The sequence below is a fragment of the Puma concolor genome, chromosome F2, assembly GCF_028749965.1.
Source record: "Puma concolor isolate L17-30 chromosome F2, mPumCon1.1.hap2, whole genome shotgun sequence".
Classification (NCBI taxonomy): Eukaryota; Metazoa; Chordata; class Mammalia; order Carnivora; family Felidae; genus Puma; species Puma concolor.
Window position 1 is genome coordinate 41,988,909 of NC_141684.1, and position 26,073 is coordinate 42,014,981.

General features: G+C 42.4%; 1 long non-coding RNA gene across 1 annotated transcript in view; it reads left to right on the forward strand.

Moving 5' to 3' along the window:
- Positions 1 to 3,962: 3,962 nt before the first annotated feature.
- LOC147571982 (uncharacterized) overlaps positions 3,963 to 26,073 on the forward strand; it is a 34,747-nt gene continuing 12,636 nt past the window's right edge. The window contains exon 1 of the long non-coding RNA XR_015246964.1: positions 3,963 to 4,217. This is a non-coding gene — a long non-coding RNA (uncharacterized LOC147571982). The remainder of the gene's footprint in view (positions 4,218 to 26,073) is intronic.

Genomic DNA, 26,073 nt, shown 5'->3' on the forward strand with positions numbered 1-26,073 from the left:
CTTTTTTCTAAATTCTGATCACCATAACATCTGGGAGAGATTTCTAAGATCTTGAATTTTTCTTCAGCCATTCAGCCTACAATGGGATACTGACTAAAATGTTAGTAGTCACCAGAAGAAAATGATATTTTTCTCCATACACATCCCTGATCCCTTTAATGTGCCATATTTTTTGAAGCTACCAACTGATCAGTCTTACCCTCTGCCGACCTAAAAACCAGCCATAGGGCTTCAACAAAGAGGCAAGTTTTGGTTTCTCTGTTCATCGGAAAAGAGAGAAGCAGGTCCTCGAAATTTAAATAAACAGATCCAAATTGTTCCCAAAGGGAAGTCAGTAGCAAAGCTTTTCCAAAGTTTTGCAAGGCAGTGGAAAGCAATTCGAAGTCTGCCTAAACTTATACTGGTTTGAGGGGGGATTTGAGTAGCTGAGGTAAGAAATCAGGAAAGAGGTAATGATGAGTAGCAGAGACATTCTTCACTTTGGGTAGGATAGATTTTGTCATTTCCAAAGAGCACTTTGAAAAGGAAAAACCTGCTGAATCTTCTTTTGCAGATATGCGAAAATCAAGAAAAGGCCCCTGCTTGGCAAAGGCAGAGCACAGAACTGTGAAGAGGCCCAGATGCCTTGCAAAGGGAAATCCCTGCCATGGGCTTCTCCTTCTGGCACTTGGAACACAAGGCTGGGAGAGCCGCCTCTCCTGTCACACCCACAGAGCTGGCCTGTTGAGCAGGAACAAGCCGCCTGGCGTTCCTTGGCACCCTGGCACTGGATGAATTAAAATGTCAACAAGCTGTAGCACTTCCTTTAAGCTTGCAACACTTGCTTCAAGAAAATAATGTATGTATACAGGCTCAGGAGACATTTATCTTTCTCCTGAGAGAGGATGTTCAAGTGGATACTTTTATCACATTTAATTCAATTAGCAATTATTGAGCACCTACTATATGTCAGGCACTGACTGTGTGAAGTGCTGATGATCAAAGTAATGAACAAAACAAACCCCGGCTTAATGAGTCCCACAAAAGCCTAAGAAAGAGCCATGAGAAAGCAACTCTAAGACAACAGAAGCAGATTAGACTAGCAGATGAGTGCAGTTCTGTTGGGAGGCAGGGCATGGAGAGGGGGAGGGGCTAAAGGGAGAGCACAGCAGGGGAAAGTGGTCACTTTGGAGCTGGGTTTTCTCCAAACTTCAAGCCAGGAAGCCCATCTCAATCTTTCCTTTCAAGGTCCACTGTTCTAAGAACTCACAAAGGCCTGGAAAGAGCTACATTCTTTAGATACATAATATCCTAATTAGTGGCCATCCTCGGAAGCCAAACAAATCAGTGGGGCAGCAGACTTCAAAGCCACTCATCTGATGACAGGCTAGGACACAGAATGACTTTAAATAAGAATAAGCCCTGACTGTGCTGCATTTTGCTAACATCCCAGTTATGACCATTCCCAGCATGCTCAATTTTTTCACTCCTAAATTTTTTTTCTCGTTGTCATGCCAGACAAGATAAATCTGTCTTCAGTAATCCACAAAGGGAAATCTTAACAATTCATTTATTTTTTTATTTTTATTTTTATTTTATTTTTATTTTTTTGAGACAGAGAGAGACAGAGCATGAGCAGGGGAGGGGCAGAGAGAGAGGGAGACAGAATCAGAAGCAGGCTCCAGGCTCCTAGCTGTCAGCACAGAGCCCTATGCGGGGCTCGAACTCACAGACTGTGCGATCATGACCTGAGCTGAAGTTGGACGCTCAGCCGACTGAGCCACCCAGGTGCCCCAACAATTCATTAATTTAAAAATGCATATAAACTTGATCCTAAAATTTATCATTCTGTTTGAATTTAGTAAGTGAGCAAAAGTTCTTGAATCCAACTGACATATTTCCCAGCAGGGCCTAGCTTCCTCTTGGTCTAGAGGCCAACTTTATTTTTTAAACTATAGGTTATGTAAGCAAATGTTCAGCCTTCAGAATAGAATTATAACCTAATAGTTGGTTCTAGCTTGGAACAGGAGACTACATCTCTATCTTGAGCTGTAACATGCATTCATTCCAAAATTTCTGAAGTACCAGTTATGTACATTAGCAGGGGTTCAAAACTGGAGCCCTCTCCACCTCTCTCCATCTGTCACACCAACCTCATTTTCATCCTAGAATTTATACTAGCTGGCATTGTATGATGTGATATACTAGAACAAAAGCTTCATGAGGGCAGGAACTTCACTACCTTTGATTTTAGCTTTGATCACTGCTATAATCCCAGAGCCTAAAACAGTGCCTGGTGGAAAGTACTTGCTCAATGGGCTACATGATGGTTCATCCAGGTGAATGGATGAGCCAGGCATTGTGCTGTGTAGTTGACATGAACTTACAGAACACAGAAGTAGCTACCTCATTTCTACATAAAAGCAGTTGATGAGTTTCAGTCTAGGGCAGGGTGGAAGGATGTGCCTTCAGGCTGATTTGCTTTAGCAAGCACATTGTTTCCACTTAGATCATGGATTGATTTGGGGTGATTTGATGTAGAGAATAATGGAGATTATGGAAAAGCAGCTAAATTCCCTCCAATAAGTGGATAAATAAAAGAATAAGTGTGTTTGATTGAATATCAAAGTTTCTAAAATAGCAATCTGCGATCCTTTCCCTCAGGATGTTACATTTAGTAGGGTAAATAAACACATTACAATAAACACAGTGGTTGCAAAACAAACATAAATAAAGTGTTGAAGAAGCCCCAGAAAATCAACAATTAAATAAAAAAGACAGGTGAGGATATTGAGCTGAGGCTTATCGTAAGAATAAGAATTTGCCAGTTTTGCTCATTTGCAAAAATCTTCAGTAGTTCCCTCAAATACCCACAGAGATTTCCCCGACTTTGTATAGCCTGTTCAGATTAGACATAGCAGCATGACTTTGAGCCAAACTGGCCGGGTTCATATCATGGGCTGGCCAATTATTAGATGTGTAAACTATGTCGCTGTCCTTACAAGTTATCCAACAATACTAATATACCTACCTCACAAGGTTGACAGAAGAATTAACTGACTTAATAATTGTGCTTAGAATAGGGCCTGTCATTAGAATCAACATCAAGTGATAGTTGCTATGATCTGTTATTGTTATTAACGGAATCACTATTACTGTTGTTGCTATGAACAGAATAGCATGCCTAGAGGTGAAAAAAAATTACCAATTATGATTTAAAGGCAGTTCTAGTTTCCATCCTAGGCAGTGAGGTCAACGGGGTCTGCAAACGACGACCCATGCCAGAGAGAAAGCCAATTTTAACAGTCAAGGTAAATCTTGCCCCCAAAACACATAGCACAGCCTTTAATATAAAGGGATGTTAAATTGAGCTATTCACATATATACAACATGAGCTTAGATAATAGATGCATTACAGAAGGGAAGTTCCCTGGGGCGCCTAGTGGCTCAGTCGGTTAAGCGTCCTGACTTTGGCTTAGGTCATGATCTCACAATTCACAAGTTCGAGCCCCGCGTCAGGCTCTGTGCTGACAGCTTGGAGCCTGGAGCCTGCTTTGGATTCTGTGTCTCCCTCTCTCTCTGTCCCTCCCCTGCTCATGGTCTGTTTCTCTCTCTGTTAAAAACAAATTTAAAAAAAAACTTAAAAAAAAAAAAAGGGAAGCTCCCAATGAAAATACATAATTACTACTTATTGATAACGGGATAATTAATTGGTAAAAGGAAAAAAAATGGGAAAACCTAAATGTCCAACAGCAGTAGAAGATGTAGAATACTATATAGTCATTTAAGAGTCTCATGTTCTACCGACTGAGCTAGCGGGGCAGTTTATAGCTATTTAAATAATTGTGCACAATCCATCTTCTGCCTATATTGTTGACTCCTAGTTGAAAATTAAGCTTTTCGAAGTCGCTGTGCTCTTAAAGAACTAATTTCTAGAACTTAAAGTCACAGACTGGGAAGCCTAGGATGTGATGACTGTGGAGTGCTTTGGAAAATCCTGCTAAGTGGGGACTCACCTGTTGCTTGTTAGGGATCTTGAGGGCTGTGCACATTACCAGGACCTACTTTGTTTTCTGAAATCAAGTCCTCGACTGAATCAGATGATGGTGTACAGACCTACTTTGTTTCCTGAAGTCTAGAGCTGGGCTGGAAAAGAGGCTGCTGTTGCAGGTGTTTGAGAGAGATTGCTGGTCGGTTCTGAATCCCTTTGTCTGCAGTTGCTATGAAACATTTAAAAGGTGAGAGGCGGTCCTTTATTTCCTATAGCTCCTTGTTTATAAAGGGTTTTATACAGATGAGAGCAGCTGATGCCTAGTGGGAATATTCTGATCTGGAGTCTCTTCTGTTTCCCCAGAGTGAATTTCTTAACAGATTGAAGAATTCAAATTAGTGTCCATTGCTACATCTTGAGTGTTCCGCGAATTGGGAAGAGGTGTAGAGAGCACTGAACAATGAAACAATGAACTGGCTGCAGTCAGGGGGAAAGGTGTGAAACCTCATGGACCACAGCTTCTTAGACCACAGAGGGAGAAAATGCAGAGAAAATTAGGTGAGCCGTGGCTATGGGGCAGCTGAAAAACCTCGTAAGTGCAGTGGCCGCGCTTTCTGAGTTAAATATTGGTGTTCTGAGTATGAGACCAAAACTGAGCTCTGTTGGAATATTTGGAATATGTGATTTCCTAATTCTGCAAAATCTTAATGGGAAATCAGACAGATTGTGTCCCAAGAAGAAGAAAACCTAGTAGTTGCACTTGAGAAATCTTGAGGAAGTTGAAAAGTAAATGGATGATTTGAGAAATCTGAGAAAACTGGAATTTGAAGACAGGTGTTTAAAAATTTTTTCTTAAGGTTGTTTATTTGAAGAGAGTTTGAGCATGCGTGTGGGGGAGGGGCAGAGAGCAGAAGAGAGAGAATCTCCAGTAGGCTCTGCATTGTCAGCTCAGAGCTCGACTCAGGGCTCAATCTCACAAACCAAGCGCTCATGACCTGAATTGAGGTCAACAGTTGGATGCTTAATAGACTGAGCCACCCAGGTGCCCCTAAAACTATTTTTTAATTTAAAAAATGTTTATTGTAGAAAATTTGGAAAATACAAAACAGCATAAAGAAAGTGAACTGTCTGTAATCTCACCACCGCGAAGTAACAACTCCTGGTATTTTGTTGTATTTTCTTCTAGTTTTGAAAATTGAATATGTAATGTTTAAAAACTATGGTAAAATACACATAACATAAAATTTATCATATTGCTCAGTTGCTAAATTTTTTCTTTAATGTTTATTACTTTTGAGAGACAGACAGAGTGTGAGTGGGGGAGGGGTAGAGACAGGGGGAGACACAGAATCCAAAGCAGCTCCAGGCTCTGAGCTGTCAGCGCAGAGCCCAACGCGGGGCTCGAACTCACAGATCATGAGATCATGACCTGAGCCAAAGCCGGAAGCTTAACCGACTGAGCCACCCAGGCGCCCCTCATTTTACTCAGTTTTAAGTGTGCAGTTCAGTGGCATTAAGTACATTCACACTGTTGTGCAGATACTACCACCATCCACGTCCAAAACACTTCTCCCCTCAACACACTGGAACTCTGTGCCCATTAATCACTAACTTCCTCCCTCCAGCTCCTGGCAGCTACCATTCTACTTTCTGTCTCTATGATTTTAAATTTTTTTTTTCAACGTTCATTTATTTTTGGGACAGAGAGAGACAGAGCATGGACGGGGAAGGGGCAGAGAGAGAGGGAGACACAGAATCAGAAACAGGCTCCAGGCTCTGAGCCATCAGCCCAGAGCCCGACGCGGGGCTCCAACTCCCGGACCGCGAGATCGTGACCTGGCTGAAGTCGGACGCCCAACCGACTGCGCCACCCAGGCGCCCCTCTATGATTTTAATCGAACACATAGTTTTTATTTAAAATTAAAATTATACTGTATATAGAGTTTTGTGCCCTGCTCTTTTTAACTAATATTGTATCCCTCATTAATAGTCTTGTCAATGTCATTTTGTAATATATTCTATATGGATGTCTCTTCCTTTTTTTTTTCCATTTTCTTTTAAAATTGTCCATATGCATACTTAAAGTTTTGTGAGTAAGCGACATTCTGTCGAGTGTTTAAGTAACTCCATAAAATTAACAGCTGTAGAAATCTTTTTAGAAAAACAAGATTAATGCTGTCACGCAGTGTCTTCTCGTTTGATTTTGATAAAGAAGCTACACTTGTTAGAACAGAAACAAGAAAAGTACTTACCTAATCTAAGTGAATTTTCTGAGGCCATCTTAACATGATAAACACCTGTGCCAACATTCTACATTTGTTCCCAGTATAATTATTTACATAGAAAAAGAGAGGATTATAAAACATAAAGGAACCTATAGTTTTCTGTAACACTATCTTTCCTAGGAGAGTTATAAAATTTTGGCCTCACTTCCGCTATTTTTTTTTTTTTTTAGACTAAATGCAGAAAAACCTAGGTGGTGGTTACTTTTAACCTAAAACACTTACCAAGAAGAAAAATTTTCAATTGTGACATGAGACTAGGAAAACAGGACAGTCTTCTTTGGAGGCCCCATCCCACTCCCATCACCCCTTGGCTCATCTGTTAAGGTGTTAATGGGATTTTCTGTGTGGTGTTGGGATCTTTGTGGAGCAGGCACTGCGTCACTCCCTTCCCTGGGTCTAGAGCACCTCTCCTGAGGGAAAGAGCAAAATTTACAGTTGTGGCCTAGGTGAGGGACAATCCCTGAATCTTAAAAGCCTGTTTCTTCCTAGGGCCTCATTTCCCAACAAACCAAGCCCTCCCCAGGACCGTGCACTATGAAAGGAAGTGTCTTTTTCCTTTAAACCTTAGAAAATACACCCATGCTGAATCAGCCATGTTCCAAGCATATTAAAACAAGCCATTGCTAATGGTAGATTTCAACTAGATCTGTTCTCCACTGTACAGACCTCAAAGTCTTCAGTACCATTGAGGACTCTGTTCTTATTTTCCACTGTGATGGGAGCACCACCCCAATCCAGAGAAATCTAGTTTCCTTGAAAGCTGGCTTTGCTCTCAGGGAATGTTCTTATGGGTGGCCACCGGTTCTCCCGGGCTTCCGATTGGCCAACAAAAATGGCCATGCTCACCATCCCTGCCTCCACATTCTCTCCATTCCATGACTTCCACTGCCTGGCCAAAAACTTCTATGGTTCATGCCAGGGGTTGATGACGAAGAGTTCCTAGTACTTTCCCTGTCCTAAATGCAGAGGAGAGCTCCTGTAGTGATGGTCCCTGGAGACCAGCCTCTTGAATGTTCTACCCAGGTTATAGAGCCCCCGCTTTCTCACTGGGGCTTTCTGGGGCCACCCGCCCCCTCCCTGGTGTTTGGTTCTCATTCCTAACCACCCCATTTCTACTGTCTCATTTCTAAAGTGTTTCCTATAATTGGGCAACTTCAAGTGCCTGTAAAATAATTAACCTTCCATTAGTAGAAGTTTGACTCCTAATGCTTTCTCTGGTACCCCTCTCATTGCTTTAGGCTTCTGGAGAATATCTGCAAATGTGCTTTCCCAAGCCCTCCTCCCTCTGAGGCTCCAAGAGTGTGGGATCTTTTGCATTGGTCTGGGCTGCAGAGAATGATCCCCTCAATCGTACATAAAGCATTAGGATGAATTGAATGTGGATGAGCCTGTCTGATCTAGAAATTGATTTTAACCAACCAGGGAAGCTACATTGTAAAGGCTCAATCCAGAGGCAGTCTCTACCCTTCTCAGTTCCTAATCAATTCCTGTTGTTCCTCATCCTGTGTGAGAAATAAATTGGCAATTGCAAAAAGTTCCCAAAATGAGGATATCCGCAAGAGTTAGGTTTTAACAGTGATTTCCTTCTCAAGTCGATATTCAAAATATAAATAGAGGGAACAATAGTAAACAGAAGGACAAAGCAAGTAGTTAAACTTGAAAGAAAGTTTGCCTCCACAAAAACCCTGACGGAGTTGTGGTTGCATTTATTTTTCCTCTTAAAGAAAAGGAAATGAAAATTATTGATAGTGAAAAGGAGATGGTCTGAGTTGCTGAAATGTTTGGTTTAGAGGATTACTTTATATAAGGTCAGATGCAAAGTTGCCTTTGACTTTCTGAATATCTTGTACCTTTGAGTACTGATTTTCTATAGGTTTTAGTTTCACTTTGTGTGTTTTTCATATATGTTAAATCAATTTATATTGTATGCTAATAACTGGCTAGTTTGAGATCAGGTATTTTTAAAAGTTATACTAATTCAGAAGGTGTTGGGAAATATTGGCCCAATAATGAAGCTTTCAGTATAATTTATGACCAGAAATCTTTGCATTAAAAAATCTTCTGAGTCACTGTATCAATTATGTCCATAGAAGAATACATTGTTTTCTATTTTTGTAGGCCTTTCCTGTTTCACTTTTATATATTCTGTAATGTAGGTACAACTATTGTTTTGTTGAGTCTTGTACTTGGACAAGCCAAAGTTCAGCAACACCGAGTTTTTTTCTTCTTCCCCTCCACCCCTCCCTCCCTTGCCCCAAGGTCACCATAAAAAGCAGGAATAAAGTGCATGTTGGCTGTCTCCCAGCTTAATGTTCCATACTTTGGGTGAAGCCGGATCTTGGAGCACTTTTCAGTTACCTACTCATTTATGCAATCTGAGTCAGGTAAATATGCTTAAGCCAAATCAAAGCCAAGTGTTTAATATGCTTATTTTCAGAATGATTTTATTTACAGTAATTGCTTTCCTGTCTTTCTTTTTTTTTTTTAATTTTTTTTTTAAACGTTTTTTATTCATTTTTTTTGGGACAGAGAGAGACAGAGCATGAACGGGGAGGGGCAGAGAGAGAGGGAGACACAGAATCGGAAACAGGCTCCAGGCTCTGAGCCATCAGCCCAGAGCCCGACGCGGGGCTCGAACTCACTCACGGACCGCGAGATCATGACCTGGCTGAAGTCGTACGCTTAACCGACTGCGCCACCCAGGCGCCCCTGCTTTCCTGTCTTTCATGCAATACATTGTGTTCTTAGCAGGGCAGAGAAGTGTATTTAAACCCCCTATCTGGCGACTTGGCCCATTTTCTCTGCATCTGATGATAGCGTCTGGCAGGACCCAAAGCTTCAATCCCAAGTGATTGAGATAATGTACAATGTTACCCTTGTCTGGTTTTCTCTTCACTAGGACTGTCTAATAGGATTTGGACTAAGGAATTTCCACAAACTTAAAAGTTGAATCTTAGATTTGGATGGGATCTTTCAGTTCATTAAGTGCATTTCCCACCCAATGCAATAATCTCTTCCATAGCCTACCTGACAGTGGTTATCACCCCTTGTCCCCCAACACCTCCAAGGACAGGCCCTCACAGTGGATGAGGCCGTTCATTCCACTCTGAACAATGAATTCCTGGAAAGTTCTTCCTCAGGTTGTCATGATGAACAGATATTTTTGTCTCTAATTTCCACCCATTGGTCCTAATTTGATCATCAGATGACAAATTACATTATGGTCATAAAATTAGAATTGACCTTAACATTTTTTTTTCAGTGTATTTACTTATTTTGAGAGAGAGAGAGAAGCAGGGGACAGAGCCCAGCACGGGGCTCAGTCTCACAAACGTGAGATCATGACCTGAGCCGAAATCAAGTCGGTTGCTTAACCAACTGAGCCACCCAGGCGCCCCTTGACTGTAACATTTAAATTCTTCTTTCACACAGTGAAAATGTAAATAATTCTCATACTACCTCCTAAGAAGATGACTTTTATTATCCAGGTAGATATTTCTTGTTCTTTTAACTGTTCATTCTCCTTTTATGGCTCACATAATTGAGATTCTTCAACTTGCCAGAGTCAGGAAACCCAACTCAAAATGGCTCAAATGAAGAAAAAAGGTATTGATTTACTAATTGAAAAGTCCAGAGGAAGAGGAGGGTTCTGGCCCAGCCAATGCCATTAGGGCTAGGTCTCACTTGCCATCTGTGTCATTCAGTGTCCCATCAGGAGAAACAAGCCACACAATCATTTGAACAGGGAAATTTTATTTATTTATTTATTTTTTAAACTTTGTTTTAAATATAATTTATTGTCAAATTCGTTTCCATACAACACCCAGTGCTCCTCCCAACAAGTGCCCTCCTCAATCCCATCACCCACTTTCCCCTCTCCCCAACCCCCATCAACCCTCAGTTTGTTATCAGTATTTAAGAGTTTCTTATGGTTTGCCTCCCTCCCTCCCTCTCTGTAACTTCCCCCCCTCCCTGGGTCATAGGGTAGATCTATTTTTAAATTTTCTGAGGATCCTCCACACTGTTTTCCAGAGCAGCTGCACCATCAACAGCGCAAGAGGGTTCCCGTTTCTCCACATCCTCGCCAGCATCTATAGTCTCCTGATTTGTTCATTTTAGCCACTCTGACCGGTGTGAGGTGGCATCTCAGTGTGGTTTTGATTTGTACTTCCCTGATGAGGAGTGATGTTGACCATCTTTTCATGTGTCTGTTGGCCATCTGGATGTCTTCTGGATGTCTTCTTTAGAAAAGTGTCTATTCATGTCTTCTGCCCATTTCTTCACTGGATTATTTGTTTTTCAAGTGTGGAGTTTGGTGAGTTCTTTATAGATTTTGGATACTAGCCCTTTATCCAATATGTCATTTGCAAATATCTTTTCCCATTCCGTCGGTTGCCTTTTAATTTTGTTGATTGTTTCCTTTGCAGTGCGGAAGCTTTTTATCTTCATGAGGTCCTAATAGTTCATTTTTGCTTTTAATTCCCTTGCCTTTGGAGATGTGTCGAGTAAGAAATTGCTCCAGCTGAGGTCAAAGAGGTTTCTTCCTGCTTTCTCCTCGAGGGTTTTGATGGTTTCCTGTCTCACATTCAGGTCCTTCATCCATTTTGAGTTTATTTTTGTGAATGGTGTAAGAAAGTGGTCTAGTTTCAACCTTCTGCATGTTGCTGTCCAGTTCTCCCAGCACCATTTGTTAAAGAGACTGCCTTTTTTCCATTGGATATTCTTTCCTTCTTTGTCAAAGATTAGTTGGCCACACATTTGTGGGTCCAATTCTGGGGTCGCTATTCTATTCCATTAGTCTATGTATCTATTTTTGTGCCAATACCATACTGTCTTAATGATTACAGCTTTGTAGTAGAGGCTAATGTCTGGGATTGTGATGCCTCCCACTTTGGTTTTCTTCTTCAATATTACTTTGGCTATTCGGGGTCTTTTGTGGTTCCATACAAATCTTAGGACTGTTTGCTGTAGCTTTGAGAAGAATGCTGGTGCAGCTTTTATTGGGATTGCATTGAATGTGTAGATTGCTTTGGGTAGTATTGGCATTTTAATGATATTTATTCTTCCAATCCATGAGCATGGAGTATTTTTCCATTTCTTTGTATCTTCTTCAATTCTCTCATAAGCTTTCTATAGTTTTCAGCATACAGATCTTTTACATCTTTGGTTAAGTTTATTCCTAGGTACTTTATGATTCTTGGTGCAATTGTGAAAGGGATCAGATTCTTTATTTCTCTTTCTGTTGCTTCATTATTGGTGTATATAAATGCAACCAATTTCTATACATTGATTTTGTGCCCTGCAACTTTGCTGAATTCATGTATCAATTCTAGCGGACTTTTGGTGGAGTCGGTCAGATTTTCCATGTACAGTATCATGTCTTCTGTGAAAAGGGAAAGTTTGACTTCATCTTTGCCAATTTTGATGCCTTTAATTTCATTTTGTTGTCTGATTGCTGATGCTACGACTTCCAACACTATGTTAAACAACAGTGGTGAGAGTGGACATTGAACAGGGAAACTTTAATCTAAAGAATTATTAACTATAACAAGGGATTGGAATAACAATTTATTTCTTGGCTTTCAAGAAATAAAGAGAATTCTAAAAAATGCAGGAGTAGCACATATAAGGAGCAATATTCCCCCTGGGGCTGGGATAGAGTACCCAAGGAAGAGCCAACCATTCCCATCCCCTGACCCTGAGTTGAGATCCAGACCTTGTTGGAGAGGTCACAGCTCTATTTCACTGATTGGCAGAGGAGTAGCTCTCATGCTGTTTCAGGGGAACTTCCTGGAAATTTACCCCCTGGAATTTGCTGGAAATTCATCTTCTTAGGATGCTGGGGAAAGTGTAGATGCTGATGAAGTATAACATTATGACAGCTACTAAAGAAAAAATATTTGAGGGCCCATGTACATTTTTGCAGAGCAGACAATAAATTGGGGCTGAATAAATTGGGGTTGAATCTGGGGCTAAGAGACAATAAATTGATAACTGGCAAACAACCATTATATTCCTTTCCTTTCTTCAGGCTCTATGCTCACTCTCCCATGGTAACAAGATGGCTGCCAGCAGCTCCAAGTTCCTATCTCTTCCTCTAGGTGACTCAGCTGGGAAAAGAAGACTCTCCCAAATATTACACTGGATCAAGGTTAATCAAGTCTAACACAAGGTTAATCAAGATCTTGTAACACAAGAATGTGTTCATTCCTGAACCAATCACAGTATCCAGGTGGCTCTTTTGCCCTGATTGGCCAGGCCTGAGATATCCTACCCCCGGAGGTAGGGGTGAGTCAACCTCACCCCTATCAAATGTACAGAGAAAGTTCCAAGTAAAATCAAGCTGTTGATCCAGAAGAGGGAGTGGCTGATAAGCAGGCAAAACCACACTTATGGTCGTTAGGGGCAAAGATCTCAATCAGCCAATGCCTCTCTTTTCTCACCTTGGTAAAGTACAAACAATAATAATGTCTATTTGAGTTAGAAGGGATTTTTAAAATGCCACACCTTTATTCCTGCTCACATTTAGAAAAACTTGACAAATAGGCTCAAGAGCCAGTGGGATGCAGTATATAGCATGTTAGCTTTATTAGGGAGAAAGGCCGATATCAAATGCCATTCAGGGGCTGTCACCATCTCTGGTAGCACTAAACAGCCCACAGGACCCTACATACCTCCCTGCCCCTCAGGCCATATGAACTGGCAACTGTAAAACTTATGAACTTATGGCATAGACAGAGATGAGTAGACCAAATCTTGTGTTTTTTGTAGCTAGACAAATCTCAAAGAGGAGAGGAGTGAGCTGATCCAGATATGCACAATTCTTTTTTTTTTTTTTTTTTTTTTTTTTTGATGGGGAGGCACAAGCGAATAAAGGGCAGAGAGGGAGAGAGAAAGAGAGAGAGAAAATCCCAAGAGGGGCAGAGGGAGAGACAGAAAGAGAAAGCGGGGCTCACCCAAAGCAGGGCTTGTGTTTTTATCCCAAGTGGGGCTTGTGTTCACCAGAAGCAGGATTTGTGTTCTCTCGGTGTGGGACTTGAACTCATGAACCGTGAGATCATGACCTGAGCGGAAGTCAGATATTTAACAACTGAGCCACCCAGGTGCCCCACAACTCTTCTTTCTAAACACTCCCTGCCCCTGCAAAATAAACTATTCTTCTTCCCCTGGGAAGAATACGTGAGGGTGGGGCAAGAGAACAGGAATGTAATTCTAGCAGAGTCCCATCTATACTCTCTAGCTTGGTTAATTGGGTTTACCCATTAAGATTATGGTTACCTGAAGTTTTAGCTACCTCCATGGAGGATCAGGCATCTGTCAGACCTGGCTCCCTCCTTAATGGGGCTCTGTCAGTTCCAACCACTTTTCCTATGGGTTATTTTCTGGGCACTTACAGTATTTTATTTTATTTTATTTTTCAATATATGAAGTTTATTGTCAAATTGGTTTCCATACAACACCCAGTGCTCATCCCAAAAGGTGCCCTCCTCAATACCCATCACCACCCTCCCCTCCCTCCCACCCCCCATCAACCCTCAATTTGTTCTCAGTCTTTAAGAGTCTCTTATGCTTTGGCTCTCTCCCACTCTAACCTCTCTCTCTCTCTCTTTTTTTTTCCTTCCCCTCCCCCATGGGTTTCTGCTAAGTTTCTCAGGATCCACATAAGAGTGAAAACATATGGTATCTGTCTTTCTCTGTATGGTGTATTTCACTTAGCATCACTCTCTCCAGCTCCATCCATGTTGCTACAAAGGGCCATATTTCATTCTTTCTCATTGCCCCGTAGTACTCCATTGTGTATATAAACCACAATTTCTTTATCCATTCATCAGTTGATGGACATTTAGGGTCTTTCCACAATTTGGCTATTGTTGAGAGTGCTGCTATAAACATTGGGGTACAGCACTTGCAGTATTTTAAATTTGAATTGGTTGCAACATTTAAAGAGGGGGTGATATCATGTACAAATCTCATTTCAGTTTCTTTGGGTGAAAAAAAATAAGTGACTTAGAACCCTCATTCTCACAATGAAACGATCAGCTCGACCTGAGTAGCGGCTTCCACCTTGAGATTGAGGATGATCTCTCCTGTTTGCTGTAGTCCACACGAATCCCATTTATTACAACTGGCCACCTCACTCATTTACTTACCTGCCTGGCCAATGTAGGCATTTAAATGTATAACCCCTGTGCGAGACCCCCTATAACTGGTGCCTTCCCTGCCATTCTGGGTGGCCTGGTTCCACTAGGTGGATGCCCATCCGTACTCTTTTAGGTGGGACTAGTCAACTCTTACCAAGTGAGCCTAGAAGGGCCCAGGCAAAGGCTGGTCTATTTCTATAATTCTTAAAAGAATAAAATGACAATAGGCATGTTACCTGTGCAGTTAAGCATGGCTGTGGTTATCATAATGGTATAACCACCATGCAGAAAAGAATTTAGAATGTCCACATTCACATTCATGAACAGCCCAGAATAGAGGAAGATGGCGGCGTAGGAGGATGCTGGGCTCACCGCGCGTCCTGCTGATCACTTAGATTCCACCTACACCTGCCTAAATAACCCAGAAAACCACCAGAGGATTAGCAGAACGGAGTCGCCGGAGCCAAGCGCAGACGAGAGGCCCACGGAAGAGGGTAGGAAGGGCGGCGAGGCGGTGCGCGCTCCACGGACTGGCGGGAGGGAGCCGGGGCAGAGGGGCGGTCCGCTGGCCAAGCAGAGCCCCCGAGTCTGGCTCGCAAAAGCGGAGGGGATAGACGGAGTGTGTTCCGACACCAAGAGGGACTTGACATCTGGAAGGTTATAAGCAAACAGCTCTGCTCAGAGAACGGGAGGACTAGAAGACAACGGGAGGGCCAGTTGTTGAGCCACGGACAACAGAGAGCAGCTTGGCGGGGAACAAAGGTGCTCGCCAGCGCCATCTCCCTCGCCCATCCCCCAGCCAAAATCCCAAAGGGAACCAGTTCCTGCCAGGGAACTTGCTTGCACAGTGCAAACACCCAACACTGTGCTTCCGCGGATCCATCCCCCCGGCGGGTCTGACTCCCTCCCGGTGCTGCAGGGCCCCTCTCGAAGTGGATCTCCGAAGGAAAAGCAAGCTGAGCCTGCCCCTCCCACCCCTGTGCACCTTGCCGATCCACCCCGGCTAATACGCCAGATCCCCAGCACCACAAGCCTGGCAGTGTGCAAGTAGTCCAGACGGGCCATGCCACCCCACAGTGAATCCTGCTCTTAGGAGAGGGGAAGAGAAGGTACACACCAGTCTGACTGTGGCCCCAACGGTGGGCTGGGGGCAGACATCAGGTCTGACTGCGGCCCCGCCCACCAACGCAAGTTATTCAAGACAGCACAGGGGAAGTGCCCCTCAGTCCCGCACCACTCCAGGGACTATCCAAAATGATGAAACGGAAGAATTCCCCTCAGAAAAACGTCCAGGAAATAACAACAGCTAACGAACTGATCAAAAATGATTTAAACAATATAACAGAAAGTCAGTTTAGAATAGTAGTCATAAAATTAATCGCTGGGCTTGAAAACAGTATAAAGGACAGCAGAGAATCTCTTGCTACAGAGATCAAGGGACAAAGGAACAGTCAGGAGGAGCTAAAAAATGCTATCAATGAACTGCAAAATAAAATGGAGACAACTACGGCTCGGATTGAAGAGGCAGAGGAGAGAATAGATGAACTAGAAGATAAAATTATGGAAAAAGAAGAAGCTGAGAAAAAGAGAGATAAAAAAATCCAGGAGTATGAGGGGAAAATTAGAGAATTAAGTGATGCACTAAAGAGAAATAATATACGCATAATTGGTATTCCAGAGGAGGAAGAGAGAGGGAAAGGTGCTGAAGGTGTACTTGAAGAAATCATAGCTGAGAACTTCCCGGATCTGGGGAAGGAAAAAGGCATTGAAATCCAAGAGGCACAGAGAACTCCCTTCAGACGTAACTTGAATCGATCTTCTGCACGACATATCATAGTGAAACTGGAAAAATACAAGGATAAAGAGAAAATTCTGAAAGCAGCTAGAGATAAACATGCTCTAACATATAAAGGGAGACCTATAAGACCCGTGACCGATCTCTCTACTGAAACTTGGCAGGCCAGAAAGGAATGGCAGGAGATCTTCCATGTGATGAACAGAAAAAATATGCAGCCAAGAATCCTTTATCCAGGAAGTCTGTCATTTAGAATAGAAGGAGAGATAAAGGTCTTCCCAAACAAACAAAAACTGAAGGAATTCATCACCACTAAACCAGCCCTACAAGAGATCCTAAGGGGGATCCTGTGAGACAAAGTACCAGAGACATCACTACAAGCATGAAACCTATGGACATCACAATGACTCTAAACCCATATCTTTCTATAATAACACTGAATGTAAATGGACTAAATGCGCCAACCAAAAGACATAGGGTATCAGAATGGATAAAAAAACAAGACCCATCTATTTGCTGTCTACAAGAGACTCATTTTAGACCTGAGGACACCTTCAGATTGAGAGTGAGGGGATGGAGAACTATTTATCATGCCACTGGAAGTCAAAAGACAGCTGGAGTAGCCATACTTATATCAGACAAACTAGACTTTAAATTAAAGGCTGTAACAAGAGATGAAGAAGGGTATTATGTAATAATCACAGGGTCTATCCACCAGGAAGAGCTAACAATTATAAATGTCTATGTGCCGAATACCGGAGCCCCCAAATACATAAAACGATTACTCACAAATATAAGCAACCTTATTGATAAGAATGTGGTAATTGCAGGGGACTTTAACACTCACTTACAGAAATGGATAGATCATCTAGACACACGGTCAATAAAGAAACAAGGGCCCTGAATGATACATTGGATCAGATGGACTTGACAGATATATTTAGAACTCTGTATCCCAAAGCAACAGAATATACTTTTTTCTCGAGTGCACATGGAACATTCTCCAAGATAGATTACATACTGGGTCACAAAACAGCCCTTCATAAGTATACAAGAATTGAAGTCATACCATGCATACTTTCAGACCACAATGCTATGAAGCTTGAAATCAACCACAGGAAAAAGTCTGGAAAACCTCCAAAAGCATGGAGGTTAAAGAACACCCTACTAAAGAATGAATGGGTCAACCAGGCAATTAGAGAAGAAATTAAAAAATATATGGAAACAAATGAAAAAAAATACAACAATCCAAACGCTTTGGGATGCAGCGAAGGCAATCCTGAGAGGAAAATACATTGCAATCCAGGCCTATCTCAAGAAACAAGAAAAATCCCAAATACAAAATCTAACAGCACACCTGAAAGAAATAGAAGCAGAACAGCAAAAACAGCCTAAATCCAGCAGAAGAAAAGAAATAATAAAGATTAGAGCAGAAATAAACAATATAGAATCTAAAAAAACTGTAGAGCAGATCAACGAAACCAAGAGTTAGTTTTTTGAAAAAAATTCATGAACAGCCCATCACGGCATACCCAATAGAATCCTATGATCTTCACAGTATTTACACACATGCGCGCGCGCGCGCGCGCACACACACACACACACACACACACACAGAGTGAGGAGAAGAGATTTGCCGGTAACTACTGTTGGGAGACAATTCTTCATGGATCTTCGGTGTTTCTGTATGGCTTGCAAGGACAGGTACTGACCTCCCTTTATTCTAGATCATATTTCTTAGCCTCATCTAAGGATGTTTATACAGTGAATAGCCTTGGAATATAGAAATAGTGTCTCCCTGCAGAGCAAAGGGCAGTCATGTTTACAGTCCAGTATAATAAAAGATAATGTCTCCTCAGGAGCAAAGGGTATTATTACTGCCCATTGTAAAACAAGATTTGTGTTTCCTAACCATAGGCTTCCCTCCTGTAACTTACCCCATTGTGTGTGTAGTTCCCACTGGGTTCTCTTCACATTACAGCAACAGCTGTGTTTCTTTATTATGTGACTTCAGTCCCCGCTCATGGCAAAGAAAATTGGGCCAGTGTGGGCCCCTGATTGCAGGACAGCATTACATTAGCTGGTCAACACTTACCTTGTGGTCTGGCTGGGCAAGATAAGCCTGGCCAATCAGAATTCTCCTTTGAGAGAATAAAGTTGCTAGTAACAGGAGCAGGAAAGGAAAGGATGCCTAGAAAGAGTGAAGACAAATTAGAATTGGGGACACAAAATGGTAACAGCAAGTCAAATTTTGAGCAGAACAGATGCACACAAGAAACAATGTTGCTATAAGAAACAGAGACAGAGATAGAGTAGCCCAAGAAAAAGAGAGAAAAAGTAGCTTTGGTTCCTGATGGCTTCCTAGTTTCTGTTAACAAATATCTTTATCATAAATGCTCTTTTTCTAAAGATTTGAGTGACTCTTTGTTTCAATCAACCAAAGGACCCTGACCAAGACAGCTGGCCATGCCTGTAAACAGGCATCTAGCTGAGAAACAGTACACTATTGCTCTATCACAAAATACTCCTCTTCCAGAAAGGGACCGTGAATGTGGGAGCAACCATGTTAATCACCCTTAGGAAACAGAAAGTTGCCTTTAAGAATGTTACTTTAAAATGATGAATTTTGTGGTATTGAATTATATCTCAATAAAGCTGTTGATTTTAAAAAGTGTTTTTTAAAGGGGTACCTGTGTGGCTCAATCAGTTAAGCATCCGACTTGGCTCAGGTCATGATCTCGAGGTTCATTAGTTCTAGCCTGGTGTCAGGCTCCATGCTGACAGCTCAGAACCTGGAGCCTGCTTCAAATTCTGTGTCTCCCTCTCTCTCTGCCTCTCCCCACTTGCACTCTGTCTGTCTGTCTGTCTCTCAAAAATAAATAAACATTAAAAAAAATTTTAAGTGCTTTTAAAAGAAAAGCTAATGTAATACAAATTATTGGGTTTTTTGAAGGTACCAGGGAAGTCATTAAGGACAAATGTGTGGGACAGATTGAGTCTGCCTTTAAGGAATAGGAGGAGCTTGGGAGTGTATAACCACATGCCCTGGGTCATTTGGATTTGTGACCTAAGAGCTTGGACAGTCCCAAGGAAACCTGAGGGGACCAGGATGGCCCCTGACTGTGGTATTAAATAGTCTGGGCAGCAGGTATCTACTTAGGTAGTATTGACAAGCCCTCCCACTCAAATGATCTTAACATCTGCTAGTGTTTCTCATCCATTAGGATGGCTATTAACAAAAGAATAGAAAACCGCAAATGTTGGTGTGGATGTGGAGAAATTGGAACCCTTGTGCTTTGCTGATGGGAATGTAAAATGATGCAGCCACTGTAAAGAAATTGCTATACTATTTTGTACAGAAAAGGAAACCAGTTACATGGAGGTGACTGTCTAAGTGGAGACTGTGGAGTGGAGAATGCCTAAGAAGGAATGCAGTGAGATTAACCCAGATAGGGCATTAAATGACACCAGAGACCATCACTCAGGTTTTAGCAAAATAAAGGACCCAGAAGAATTGAGCAGAGGCTTGAGATGACTCTCAGACCAACATGGAATTCTTAGGGGCTCTCCTCTCTGTAGCTCCAAGCTCATGCATAAATATTCATATTCATATTGTTTTGAGTCTGCAAATTGGAATATCATAAATGTACATGGCATCTAGGCCCAAGAACATTGGGACAGGCTAAGGGGAAGACATGCTGTGTGAGACTTGAGGAGAAAAGCCTTGTCTGAGCCAGGTGAACTTTGCTGCTGGTGCACTGGGGGCATCATAAATGAGATGCTCCTCACTACAGACCCTCTAGGATAGTGTTTCTAATGTGTCATGTGAGATTCTGCATGTTCTAGGTAAGAAAGGATTTGGTCTTCCAATAAGGCTGATCTAGGTCACTGTCTGCAACCTCCCTACTCCCTTTGCTGATAAGGAAACAAACTTTAATTTGTGAAATAAAAGTGACTTATCCAAGATTATGCAGGTAGGGCCATCTCTGCCTCTTCTCATGGAATATTTTGCTACACTTCCAAACAATTTGAAGTTGTGTATCAGTATGTCTTTATAACAATTCTACTTTTCTCTATTTTCTTTGAATTACCTGTATCCAGCACCCTGAATGACAATAGAATGCATTCTTATTAATTCAGGAAGGGGATCCTAATGTTGCCCATGGAGTTGGGGCAGTTTCTCCAATAATGGCACCCTTAGCCCAACAGTAGCAAATAATGGTGGCCAGGCATCCTTAGGACTAGTGGTATATACCTCAGAGATGGTTAGAGAAGCAAAGGCCTCATTTGGGGGTCATGGGACAGAATGAACATATTGAAATCTACAGCTGTGGTCCCATTAGCATCTTGCCTAACCGAAAAACCACATACCAGACAGAATATGCTTCGGGTCCCTACCCAACAACTTTTAAGATGCCTTTGTGAAACTCTGTATCAACAGACACAATTTCATTGCTCTGTGATGTATCTATCATTCATGGGTGCCATTTACTTCAGACGCCAGACGGGCTGTTTAAGCAGTTTCCACTGTCATTGGTGTAGAGTGTTGGACACATTCCAGTAAAATTAAAACTAATACGTGTTGAGTGCTTGCTATGTCCCAGGGACTGTTCTAAGTGTTTTTTAATTTTGTTTTAACATTTATTCATTTTTGAGAGACAGAGCATGAGTGGGAGAGGGGCAGAGAGAGAAGGAGACACAGAATCCAAAGCAGGCTCCAGGCTCCCACCTGTCAGCACAGAGCCCTACGTGGGACTCAAACTCACAAGACTGCGAGATCATGACCTGAGCTGAAGTCGGATGCTCACCCGACTGAGCCATCCACGTGCCCCTCTAAGTGCTTTCTATACATTTATTCATGTAATCTTCAAAACAACCCAGTAAGGTAGAGGCTATTATTATTCTGATTGAGCAGGTGTAGAAACTAAAATAAAGAGCTGTTAAGTCACTTTTCTGAAAGCGGCAGCCAGTAAGTGGCAGAGCTGGGATTTGAGCCCAGAAAATCTGGAGTTAGAATCTGTGCTTTTAAATCTTTACACTATTCTGCCTCTCCTGTACTATATGGTTTAATATAATGGGTAATTATACATCAGAACTACATTGTCTTTCAGTCTCCTGAAGGGCATTTTGACCTTCTTCAGGGTTGATTGTCCCCCCCACCCCAACCCTTTATCAAGATGCCACTGGTTAATATCCTTTCTGGATCCCAATGTTTAGTGTCAGTGCTATAATTTGTGTTGCTATGGAAAATTTCTGGCTGAATGCAGTTTTCCTTATGTTGATTAGTAAATAACTTGTAATTTTTTAAGGCAAAGAGTTTCTGAAAAGGAATTATTGTTTTTTTTTTAAGATTGTATTTTTTTTAAGTAAATTCTACACCCAATGTGGGACTCGAACTCACAACCCCTAGATCAAGAGTCACATGCTCTACCAACTGAGCCAGCCAGGCATCCCTAGAAAGGAATTATTATCCCATGTCTCTAATCCCCTACTTGGAGGTGAAGCCTGGTGGGCTGTCCCTGCTTATCTGACCCAGAGTAGCCTGGGCAGGGAGCCTGAGGTTCTCACCCATGGCTATGAAGTTGGAACCAAGACTCTCAGATTGGGGACATACATACAGACAGATAATGAACTCGGGAGTTTTATTCTAGCAGGGTCACCTAAACAAAGTAGCACTGAGGTGGGTCAAAAGAGCTAAAGCAGAGTGGAATGGGTTGAGAAACCCAGCAAAGATAGGAGAAGGAAGAGGCAAGCCAAAAGGAATCATTAGAGGGCTTTCCAGGCAACTTTGACTCTGTGCAAGATCAGAGAAAGGAAGCTGTTGCCAGAAGTACTGACATGTTTGAATAAACTTCCCAAACTTCAGAGAATGCTTAAAACTCTATTCAAATCTTTATTAATTTTCACATCCCTTAAATATGCATATAATCAGTGTGGACAATTCTGTGTGCTCTTTCACTTAGTGTTAATAAAGCATTTCTAGGAATCAACACAGTCCACATCCTTGGATCTTTTATGACATTCCTTCCTATTGCTCTTTGGCCATTTCCCTACCCTTGAAGCAATTCCAATATCTTTCTCTACTGGACAATGCTTGATAAGGTGTTGTGGACCTGTGCCTGCTAAAGCAGAATTCTCCCAGGCACACGTACACCTGGGCTCGTACCCATTGTGGGCATAGAATCTTGAATTCTGAATAGTCATCCGGATCCATCTTGCCCAGCTGGCTACCTCCAACAATAACCAAAGGTGTCCTGGGACTCAGGGCCTCATAAAATCCATAAAGAATTAATTTAAAAAGACCAAACCCAGATTGAAAGAAGAAAAACTTATTATGTACCAGTTATCCTACACATAACCAGATATCAAATATTGTCTAGAGTGATTCTATGTTAACTTTAAAAATCCTCTGGTCGTGGTTAACACTTCTGTCCTTGCAATCCAGTGTGATTCTTCTTCTGCTTCTGCCATCCTGATTCTGTTGATTCCATTCTCTTACTTAAAACCCACCACTGAGTTCTGGGCTCTTAGGATGAAACCCAAGTTGCCAACTCCGGTCAACAGAATTATGGCCCCAACGAGGTTCACATCTTAATCCCTAGAGCCTGATTATATTATCGTACATGGCAAAAGAGACTCTGCTGATATAATAAAATAAGGATCTTGAAACAGGAAGATTACCCTGGATTATCTGGGTGGGCCCAACATAATCATAAGGGTCCTTATAAAAGGGAAACAGGAGGGCCAGGGTCAGAGAAAGAAGATGTAAATAGGTAGCCTCCAGAAGCTGGTAAAATGAAAAAACTGATTCTCCCCTAGAGCCAGAACAGAAGAATGGTGCTGAGGAACATTTCTGAGTAAGTGCCAAGGTTCCCACATTATCCTCTTTGATGTCATAGAATTAGTCTTCTGAAAATCCGTAGACATATATCAGCCACAATATTTATTAAGTGCCCTCTGTGTGCAAAGATCTCTGCTTTAGTACATAATTATAGTTGGTTGAATAGTGGTACCCCCAAAATGTGTTCAAGTCCTAACCCCTACAACCTGTGAATATGACCTTATTTTGAAAAAAAGTTCCTGGGGCACCTGGGTGGCTCAGTTGGTTAAGCATCTGACTCTTGATTTCAGCTCAGGTCATGATCTCACGATTCGTGAAATCAAGCCCTGTGTGGGGCTCTGGGCTGACAGTGCGGAGCCTGCTTGGGATTTCTCTCTCTCTCTTTCTGCCCCTCCTATGCTCTGTGTGTGCATGTGCTCTCTGCCTCTTTCTCAAGGTAAGTAAACTTAAACAAACATAAATTTTTTAAAAAGAGAAAGAAAAATGTCCTTGCAGATATAATTACATTAAGGATCTCAAGATAAGATCATCCTGGCATTGAGGTGGCCCTAACTCCAACAACAGATGTCCTTATAAGAGAAAGACAGAAGGAGGGGTGCCTGGGTGGCTTAGTTGGTTAAGTGCCAATTCGGTTTAGGTCACGATCTCACAGTTCATGAGTTGGAGCCCCACGTGGGGCTCTGTGCTGACGACTCAGAGCCTGGAGCCTGCTTCAGATTGTGTCTCCCTCTCTCTCTGCCCCTCCCCCGATCACCCTCTGTCTCTCTCAAAAATAAATAAACATTAAAAAAATTTTTTAAGAGAAAGACAGAAGGAGATTTGAGGCACAGAGATGCACAGGGGCAAGGCCATGTGAAGACAGTGGTAAAGATTGGAGTTATGTTGCCAGAAGCCAAGGAAAGCTTGGAGATGCTAGAAGCTGGAAGAAGCAAGGAATGATTCTCTTCAGAGGGAGTACAACCTGGCCAACACCTTCAAAGGGAATCCAGACTTCTGGCCTCCAGAACTGTGAGAGAGTCACTTTCTGTTGTTTTAAAACCCTTTCTGTGGTCATTTGTTATGGCAGTCACAGACAATACTACAACAACCTTCCCTACACTTCTCTGTTCTGTAAGCCACTAAGATCCTGTTTGCCTATCACACTACAGACAAAAGACACCTTTCCATCCTGCTCTTTCCCATCCCTCCATGCTTCCGGTTGTGGTTCCTGTCTCACCTCTTCTGTGCTTTAACCATCTGTTAGTACACACTTCTCTGAGTGACTTTGCTTTCAACACAAAAGCAACCGGTGCTGACCGGCCAGAATGGACGCTGGCTGCCATGATGGAGCAAAGTCCAGGAGGCCCCTGCTGTGTCAGGCATTACCTCTTTAGGTGCTGGATCGTGGCTAGCAGATATTGGCAAGAGTCCCGATGGGAATTCTTGTTGTGTACCCAGAACTGTGCTAAGTGGCCTATATCTTTGAAACCACACCACAACTAGATGGGTGAGGAAACTGAGACTAAAAAAGGTTCAGTGATGTGCCGTATGTCACTAGTTAGCAAGCAAGTAGCAGAGTAGGGGCTGGAAGCCAGGCAGCTTGACTCTGAGTTCTGTTATGGAGCAGCTGAGGAAATGCATGGAGACAGTCATTTCTCTATGGAGTAGAGAATACTTGGAAAGAAGTGCCATCCAGTCTGGGATCCTCAGAAACAGGAATTATTTATTTCAGAAAAATGGCATCAGAGGGGATACAAGTTGACTCATCATTCGGTCCCAGCTGGAGCCTCAGAGCCAAGGAATGCATCAACCCCAGGGGAAAGTGAGCAGGGGTGTGGAGCACTCTCCCACTGGTACCCCAGGGAGGGGTGAGCTCCAAGCTCGGGATACAACCATGGCAGAGAACTCAGAGTACATGGAAGGCTGAAGGACTTTTGGGGAAGCTGGGAATGACAGCCAGAACCCCAAAGGCGGGAACTTGGTAAGATTCCCTGAGGCCTGAGGTTTCCCCGCATTTGCCGGTTCTTTCCCCTCCCGCCTCCCTGAGCTGACCCTGTGAAACCTTGGCACGGAAAGGACACATGCGCTTATGTGAGTGATGCGCAGACTGGGTAAAACAAGCCAACCTGTGTCTCCAGCCTTGGAGTGGAGAAGTGAAGCCAGAGATAGAATGGGTAGTGTTGCCTTGAAAGAGGGAAGGGCCCTCAGCAGCCCGAGGCCTGTAGTAGAGAAAAAGGAGAACCAAGGAGACCTACCTCAGCCTCAGCCACAGGCATGGCCCCTGGGGCTTAACCACTGAACACTCAGTGCTCCCTGCACAGACAGGTGGAGGGAAAGTGAGGGGAGCCGACTTAAAAGTGAAGAGCAGCTGGTACCATGGAACTTACCAGTGCGTGACCTCCTTGCTTTTACTCCCCAACCCCCCATATTATGATGGCCATGTTTGCTGACAGTCGGTGGCCTTTTCTGGTACTACGTATGTAGGTGTGCCTTACAGGGATTTTAAAATAAATCTAGTCTCAAGTGATTCATTATTCTATTACATTAGTTAGCTGTTGGCAGATCTGTCACACCGTATACAAAAGCTGAGCTATTTTGGTGCTTGTACTTATGAGTCATCTCGCCAATCTTCTGTATATATTTTCTACCACTGTTCTATAATCACATTTTTTCATTCTGGGAATACAGGTGTTAATTATGTTTTTACTTTCTCCTACATTCTTTTTATTCTGAGACCAAAATAGCAACAACAAACAAAAATATCTTTATTTCTTTAATATCCCATGGAGATTTCTAAAACTGACTTTGACACCCGTGCTGCAACTTAGATCTGAAGTTACAAATAAGCTACTGTAAATTTTCTTCTGAGATTTGCAATCAGCAGAAGTGTATATCAAGATAGCCTTGCATTTGTAGAGCCTGTCATAGCGTGTGCTCATCTTACCAAATGACTAAGTCTTCAAAAATTCTTTTTTGTGTTCACTAGATCTGCCTTGTCCATCATTGCTATTGAACTTTAAAAAGTTCATCTTAAACCCTCAATATGTGTTTACACCAAGAGG